The sequence below is a fragment of the Apodemus sylvaticus genome, chromosome 7, assembly GCF_947179515.1.
Source record: "Apodemus sylvaticus chromosome 7, mApoSyl1.1, whole genome shotgun sequence".
NCBI classification, from domain to species: domain Eukaryota; kingdom Metazoa; phylum Chordata; class Mammalia; order Rodentia; family Muridae; genus Apodemus; species Apodemus sylvaticus.
In genome coordinates, this window is record NC_067478.1 from 4,044,155 (window position 1) to 4,053,196 (window position 9,042).

Genomic DNA, 9,042 nt, shown 5'->3' on the forward strand with positions numbered 1-9,042 from the left:
TACCCCCTGGAACTGGAGTTATAGACAGACATGAGCCACCATGCAGGTGCTGGAAGCTGAGCCCAGATCCTCTGGAGGAGCAGTCTGTGTTCTTAGCACTGAGTCATCTCTCCAGTCCCGAATTGTCTATTTTTAATTTCAGAGTAACCAGATAAGTATCAAGTGTGATGTTATAAGTCCAATAACACACAATGTCAAGATCCCTTAAAACTCATATCATTTTCTCATTTTGCCCAAAATATACTTGACATACCGGCTAAAATCACTCTCTGTAAGAGTCCAAATGCAGTTAGTAAGAAAAATGTGAGGAAAGACTGAAGAAAGAGGTTTTCTGGGTGACATGAAAGGTGAATAGCTACCTTCCAGAAGGCAAACTATTTAGTATGGGGACTGCTTCACTGTGCTGTACAGCCAGCCTACACTATCATGTGAGAGCCAGACTCAAACAAAACAAAACAAAAACCCAAACAAACAAAACAATCTAAACGCTTCTTGGTTGCCCACAAAAACAGGATAGGAAGGTCCTATTGATGATGACGAAACACACCTCGGCTGCAGAATACAGGGACGCCATGCTGGAATTGCACTGGAAGCTTCCTTCCTTCGGTGTAGCCTTCACGGAAGCGACTTGCAGGCAAGTGGGAGAGCAAGTTCAGCAATGGTCTTCCTCAGTTTCAGACCTCACATGCTACAATAGCAACTTGCCAGGCGTGCCTGCCAATGCAATAGCAGCATGTCAGTTATAGGAGTAGTCTACTGATTTACACTTGGAGCTGATGCCCACTCTGCAGAAGGAAGTTCACGCTTGGTGTTGTGTAACTGTCTAAGGCCCATGACTGGGGAAGTCAAAAGCAAAAGAGGGCACACAACTTTTGTATTGCTAAATATTGTCAGGCTGCCTTGCTAATATTTATGTTTCTACCTAAAGACTGGCTCAGTTCTCAGCCTTATTAAAGTGTCGTTTCTTTTTAGCAAAGGGAAGTTAATGTGGAATCTCACAGATAGTCAGGGTGATGTAGAGATTCACAGATGATCAGGGTGATGTACAGATTCACAAATGGTCAAAGTGATGTGGAGACTCACAGACAGGATGATGTACAGATTCACAGATGGTCAGGGTGATGTGGAGATTCACAGATGGTCAGGGTGACGTAGAACACACAGATGACCAGGGTGCTAGGAACAAGGGACTCTTGAGTGTTCAGCCTTACACAGGACATTCATATCTCCCCCCTCAGGAAACATGGAAGAAAGGGATAAAAGTAAAGGTTGTAGGGCCTCAGTGGCTCATGCCTTTAATCCCAGCACTCAGGAGCCTGAGGCAGGAGGATCTCTGTAAGTTTGAGGTCAGCCTGGTCAACAAGTTAGTTCCAGGACAGTCAGAGCTACACAGAGAAACCTGTCTCAAAAAACAAAAACATAAATAAAACAAACAAAAAGAATGTAAGGATCAGAGATGGTGGAAGAAGGGTGGAAAATACTATTAAGGTATGGCGTAGCCCTTGGACTCAGGAGTTCACAGGAGCTGTGGTTGCCTGCAAGATTCTGCACAAGTCTGAGCCCATAAACATCGTCATAGATGGGTGAAGGGCTCCTGGCTCCCCTCCCCACCCAGGAACAGAAGTCTGTGGCAAGCTTTTCCTTGTCCAATCACAGGCCTCCTGCTGCACTAATATTTAAATTAATTGAATGTGGCTTAAATTGATTAAGTGACTTCTAAAGCCACAGTGTGTGAGCTCATTATGCCCAGATGGGTAACTTCACGTCCTTGTCCACATGAATGGCCCTGGTTAAGTGGGTCAGAAAACAAAAATAGAAACAAAGTAAAAAGACATGGGGGACTGGTTGAGAGAAATGAGGGTTGTCCACAGTGGGATAAGTAAGGGAGTTGGAAGGATGCATGTGACCAGATTGGATTACATAAGCATGAAATTGTCAAAGAATCAATTAAAGTAGGAAAACAAAACCTAAGAGCTGGACTGTAGCCACTTGGTTGAGTACTTGCCAAGTATGCCCAGGCTGAGTTCCATCCTCAGATCTTACCACAGTGGTTGTACGTGGTGGGCGGGGTTGTGCATGGTGGGTAGGCCTTCTGCTTTAATGTGTATTCAATAACAGCACCGTTTTTCTTTCTCTGCTACTGTTTTGGAGACATTTTCTGAGTTGAGATGAAAGTTTGAGCTTTTTAGGTTTGATTTCACCCACAATAGCACTTTGCAAAAATGGCATTAACAGTTGTCTCTGGATAAAGAAGGAGAGCTCACCTGTTACATTGTTACACCAAACCTTCCATACCAGAGCAGAGGTGCATGCACACTTGAAACTCTGCTGGCTTAACTTCATCCTACTCAGTATTCACACACATGGTCTTTTCTCCCCCATCTTTGTGTGTGCATGTGGTTGCATGTTTACGTGGGCCACACACATGTGTGTATGGAGGTCAAAAGCCATAGGTGTGGCTCCTCAGGATAGATCTATCTTAGTTTTTTGAGACAGTATCTCTCTTTTTCCTGGAGTTCACAGAATGGGTTAGGCTCTGTGGCCAGTGAGCCTCAGATGAGCTCCTGCCTTCCTGGTACTGGGATTATGAGTACACGTCACCATGCCCAGCTTTTCACAGGGGTTTTAGTAAGAATCTGGGGTCCTAATGCTTGTACAACAAACACTGTGGACTGAGCCACTTCAGCCTTTTTAAAAATATCTTTTCATTGTTTCATGTCCAAGTACATTAGAGGTTCTGCTGGCTGACTTGCTGTTTCTAACCCTTATCTCCTTCTCACCAGGACACAGTGCTTCTGACATCTTGAAATGAAGATCAATGGTGTGTGTAGTTTTTGCTACCCCACTTTAAGCTCTGGGCGGACCACGCTACCAGCTCCCACCCAGATTCCCTTGGATCCATAGATAAACAACAGCAACATCTTAACATGCCTTTGCTAACTCAATGACTGGCACACCTAAACCTCCCCCCAGCCACCACAGGCATAATCCAATGGCCACTCCAACTGAAGACTCACATGGCTGGTTTGCTTTATCTCCTCCTGCTACTCCTTCTTCCTCTTCCCCCCTTCCCTCCTGATCCTCTCTGCATCCTCCCTCGAAACTCTACCCTGCCCCATCCTCAGTCATCAGTCGCTGCTGTCTTTATTGATCAATCAAGAACCATTGGGGAATAGGACCTTGGCATCAGAACCACCCTCTACAGTTTTACCATCACTTGCCCTAACCCTTTAGCTTACAACTGATGTTATGAACTCCCAGCATGCACCAGTTCCCAGCCCTGAGCAGATTTTGTGGAGAAAAAACCCACAACAGAGCCTGCTAGCACAAAAGATATCTCAACCTACCTGACACTATGTCTGTCATAGAAGACATGCCCCACTACCTCCCTATGGTCTAGTGTTTAGAAGCAAGCTGTGGGTCCTGACCATACTCCACACAGGACATCACAGAAGGACATGGACAGCGGAAGATGGCGGTTGGACCGAGGGACATCTGACACAGATGAGACCCACGCCAAGAAGCCCTCATCCTGTATCTCACCCCTGATCCCTCTTACCCTCCAGCCTTGTACCTTTCTATACAGAAGTCTGACAACAACAACACCAAACTTCCTTAAATTCTATTGCCCTTCTTCTTTGTTTGGCCTGCTACTCAGCTCATTGAATTTCAAATTTCCAGTCAGACTGTGTAGTTTATAGGTAGTGCACCTGTACTGTTGTTTTTGATACCTTCTTGTGTGACCTTGGGCTTATTAGCACTCTAATTTTGTATTCTTTTGTTTGGTTTGCGGGGCTTTGTTTTTTTTTTTGTTTTTCAAGACAGGGTTTCACTGTGTACCCCAGGCTGTCCTAGAACTCATTCTGTAGACCAGGTTGGCTTCAAACTCAGAGATCCACCTGCCTCTGCCTCTCAAGTGCTAGGATTAAAAGCATGCACTACCACTGCCCAGCTAATTTTATATTCTTTATTTACCATGCCTGCATCTAAAGTCTTTGTGGGTCTGCTGTTGGGAACTGAGGCCTTTGCTGATTCTTATTCCTGGCAGGCTGTCCTTGTGTTCTCTGAATTCCTGATTGCCAGTTCGTATGCCCAGACCTTTCCCTGAGTCATGTCAGCCATGGTCAGCTTGTTCCTATGGTTTCTGTGAGAAATGCCCCTGTGGGCTCATGCACTTGAACACTCGAGTCTCGGTGGCATTTGTCTGGGAAGTCAGGAAGTCATGTGGTTAGGACAGGGAGCCTCACTGGAGACTGTTTTACAGGGCAACCTTTGAGAGTTTATGGTGTCACACTGCCTCAATTCTCTGCTTCGGGGGTTGAAAATGTGGTTTCTTGGTTTCCTTCTGGTTGCCTGATACCATGCCTTCCCACCGTGATGGACTTTCTCCCTGGAACTTTATGCCAACATAAATTCTACCATAACATACTTTAGGTCTTGGTATTTTACCACAGCAACAGAAAGTCACTGATACCCTCCTTCAGATCCAGGTCAATCTTTGTTTTCCAGGCTGTCTTCTATACATTTGCACCTATTTTCTCTACTGACCTCTCTGGAACCTACCGTTGTCCTATCCCCTGGATCTCTTGCCAAAGAGTTCCTCCCCAGGGCATTCTCTGGAGTGTCTAGATCTCTGCCTTCAGTTCTGGAAGCCTCTACCTCCCTTTGCCCTTTAAACTTAAGGTGACCCATTAATCAATGGGTCCTCACTATGACCAAAAACTGACAAGAAGCAGCCCAAGGGAGGAAGGACTTATTGTGGCTTATGATTCAAGGGTTAAGAGTTTTAACCACTGGGCCCCTTTCCAGCCCCTTAGTAAACTCCTCCCCTACCCAAAACAGGTAGGGAGCAACAGAGGATACCCTACACAACTCTGACCTCCATGTGTGCTTAGTCCTGCAAGGCCACAAGCAAGGAACAATGTGACATGTGTGTGACACGTTCCCTGACCCAGGAGCAGAGCCAGTAGGGCATGGCCCTCCATGAGTGTTCATGGTTGCTAGGTGTAAGACTTGTTTGTATATTTTACTTTATGTTTGTACTGGCTGGTTTTGTGTCAACTTGACATAGCTGGAGTTATCACAGAGAAAGGAGTCTCCCTTGAGGAAATGCCTCCATGAGATCCAGCTGTGGGGCATTTTCTCAATTAGTGATCAAGGGGGAAGGACCCCTTATGTGTGGTGGCATCCCTGGCCTGATAGTCCTGGGTTCTATAAGAGAGCAGGCTGAGCAAGCCAGGGGAATCAAGCCAATAAGAAACATCACTCCATGGCCTCTGCATCAGCTCCTGCTTCCTGGCCTGCTTGAGTTCCAGTCCTGATTTCCTTTGGTGATGAACAGCAATGTGGAAGTGTAAGGGGAATAAACCCTTTCCTCCACAACTTGTTTCTTGGTCATGATGTTTGTGCAGGAATAGAAATCCTGACTAAGACAATGTTCTTCCTTTGGGGGAATGTCCACTCTGCCAAGGTTAATAACTGCACGATGATCAGAGACAGCATGAATCTGGGATGTGAGGGTGTGTCTAATGTCCTTAGCAAAATGATGAATGTTGTAACCTTCAGGATAGCCCTCAAGGCTGTGGGAAAGAACTCTGGGAAACAAGAGTTCAGAATATATATAAACATGATTTCTCAACTGCAAAATATAAGGATACAATATGAATTATATGAGGGGCTTCACAGACCTAAAAAAAAAAAAAAAAAAAAAAAAACAAACACAGAGGCAGCTGCAGTATGAGCCAGCTTGTCAGAAAGATATAGAAGGAAATAAAGAAATTTAGAAAGTGGTGATCTCAGGGCAAGATCTCACCCAGCTAAGTTTATCATCTGTGCTTACAAAGGCAGGCAGGCCTCTGATTTCCTTTGCAATGTTAAAAATAATAATAATAATGCTTGCTGTTTTTTCCTAAGAGTAAAGGGTCTAAAGTCATGGAGTGCTGATTTGTGGTATGGACAAGATGGAACCTGGAGTCAACTACTGAATTGATATGTAGATAAAAGGCTATGGTCTGCAAGAAGAGAGCTACACAGAGAGAACTTGGAGAGCAAACACAACTCTTTAAGAATTTTTTTCTAGCAGCTTTTCTGACTTTGGTCAGAAAACCCACGAGCTATCCAGAAAGCTTTTAGAATTTTTTTCCTAGTAGGAGAGCTGTCTCTAGCAGACTACAGATCCAAGTGCTATCTACAGAGATGTCTAGGGCGCTATATCCAACAGAACACAAGGCTGTCGGCTTGTACCCTATGATTGACTTCAAGTCGTTTCTTTTGCTGCTTCCAAACACCCCTCTCTCAGGACCCCCTCTTCAAGCCAAGGCTGGACCCTGGCACCCATACACATGGGGGCACACATCAATAGACACATAAGCATTCATGCACAAATATGTATATAGACACTTGCACACCACCATACACACACACAACTCACATACCACCATACACATAACTCACACACATACACACACAACACACACAGAACTCACACACACAACACAACTCACACACATGCACATACAACTCACACACACATACATACACAAACCAGGGCTTGCTGTGCCTACAGAGGTAAGGATTTGTCCAGCAGCTGCAGACGTAGAAAGGACAGAGGGCTTTGGTGGAGAGAAGAGCATAAGGCCATGCAGTCTATCAGACAGGCTTGATAATGTCCTTAGAAATCTCTGTTGTTGGGCTGGAGAGATGGCTCAGTAGTTAAGAGCACTGACTGCTCTTCCAGAGGTCCTGAGTTCAATTCCCAGCAACCACATGGTGGCTCACAACCATCTGTAATGGGATCCGATGCCCTCTTTTGGTGTGTCTGAAGACAACTATAGTATACTCATATACATAAAATAAATAAATAAATAAATCTTTAAAAATAGAAAGAAAAGAAAGAAATCTCTGTTGTCTGTGGGACCCATTATATATGTACTGAGGCAGCCAGAGCAGTGAGGAAACTCACCATCCTAAGAGTTCCTTCAATCTAGGTTTTACCCAGAGTTCCCACCCCCAAGGTAGGCTGTGGAGACCAGAAGCTGTGGATGACCAGCCACAGAAAAAAAATTACCGATTCAGGTGATGGCTAAGAGAATGACCTTCCAAAGCCTCCTGTCTCACAGAGGCAGCCTGACACCTCCAGACACTGTCATCCTCATTCCCAGTGGCTGGCTTTCCCAGCTTCCACTGGCTGGAGCGATTGGTTCTGAGAAAACGGCCGGGTTGGTTTTAATGGGTGAGTTTGTTCTGAGTTCCCATGTGGGCGTGTATATATAGTCTCATAATGAAAATGTTCCAGTGCACCACGTCGTCAATGGTAGTTCCAAGAGATCATATCTCCTGATGACGTGGGTACTTCTCAGTTTGTGTAAGGCCGCCCTGTGGTGTTCTGATAAGGACAGAAGTATGTAGTGACATCTTTCTTAGGTGAGGCTCCTCTGGTAAGGAACACATGACTGAATGCTATATGTAGCTTCTCTTCAAACAAAATAAGAACTGTTGACTCGGAGTGGAAATTGAGAACTATTTTTGGAAATATTCTTTGGTCATTCTTCCAACCCGCCCATAATTATGTGTGAAGAGCTGACTCTAGTGCTCATGTAATACATCATACCTCGGGGAGAGGGTTGGTCTTTTGTTCCTCGAAACCTCTCCAGCTCTGAGGGACTGATGTGAGCTCTCAATGTCATGTGACCCAGTTCTGGTGGCAGCACTGAATCCTCAGGTCTGGGAGATAGCCCCTAAAATACTTTCTGCCTGTCTGTCTGTCTTTTCTTTATTTCTTTCCTCTTTCATTTCTTTCTTCTTGTTATCGTTCTTTTGTTTTATTTTATTTTATGTTTTTTGGAGACACAGTTTCTCTGTGATTCTGTGTAGGTTTGACTGTCCTGGAACTCACTCTGTAGACAGGCTAGCCTGGAGCTCAGAGATCCACCTGTCTCTTCCTCCCAAGTGCTGGGATCAAAGCAGGTGCCATCACCTCCCATCCTAAATTACATTCTTAAACACATACGTGGTTGTTCTGTAGGAAGCCACGGGAAATCCTCACTTTGTCCGTAAGCAAATCTAGAGATGTGCATTGGGAATCTGACTGGTCCTCATGTGTGACACACCTGAGAATGTGCAGTTCGCATGCTGACGGGTGGAGCTCAGATAAGACCCTGGCCCTCGGGCACACGGGCACATTTAGATGTCCAGCTCTGAATCTTTGCCCTGCTGCCCAGCCTGTCTCAGCCCAGACCTCTGGCAGCAGTTCACCTCATCACCTCAAGGGGGAGCTCCGAGGTTTCCAGATAGGAAACTGTTGAAGGCGGCCGGACCAGGCCAGCCTTTTCCTGTCCCCAGCTGCTGTTGATCCCTTGGAGAAAGGGCCTTGGGAACGGAGTAGTGGCCACTTACTCTGCCTGTGGGCCCTGACGGTACCTGCTCTGGGCTCTAGAACCTTACAGAAGCCACCTTGTTCCCAGGGCCAGATGTTGCACATTTAAATCTCTGACGTGGGTGACAGGTAGCCTAAAGTTGTCCCTTGAACGCCCTCCAGCCTCAGTCTCCTCACCTGAAAGGAAAGATTGAAAATTAAAACACAGGTGCCAACTAAGGAGAAGAAAGGAGTAGGGGCAGGGAGGGTGGGGGATGGGCTGGGAATCTGAGTAAGGTACAAAGATACAACAAAAACTCCAAACCCGTTATTCTGAGTGGGCAAAACATCACATACACACATAACCTCGGCACTTGGGAGGTAGAAACGGGAGGATGAGGAGTTCGAGGCCATCCTTGGCTTCATAGTGAGTTCCTGGATGAACTGATAAATTAACATCTGACTTTATATCTCAATTGCCAGGGCTACTGTTGACAACTCTGATAATCTGGGGTCTTTGAAAGGGACACTTTATTTCTGATGGTTTTGGGGCCTGGGAGGCCAAGTTCCAAGTGTCAGTGAGTTTGCTGTGAGGATTCAATCCGTGGTTTGCAGACAGCCACGACTCACCACATCCTCTGCCCATGCACCTCCCAGGCCGGTCTCAAGCTTGCTGTGTAGCCGAGAAT

At 45.7% G+C, this 9,042-nt stretch overlaps 1 non-coding gene across 1 annotated transcript; it reads left to right on the forward strand.

Moving 5' to 3' along the window:
- The first annotated feature begins 6,045 nt into the window (after window positions 1-6,045).
- On the forward strand, window positions 6,046-6,110 carry LOC127690275 (U7 small nuclear RNA). The gene has a single exon (XR_007979005.1). It is a non-coding gene; the product is annotated as a U7 small nuclear RNA (small nuclear RNA).
- Window positions 6,111-9,042: the final 2,932 nt, after the last annotated feature.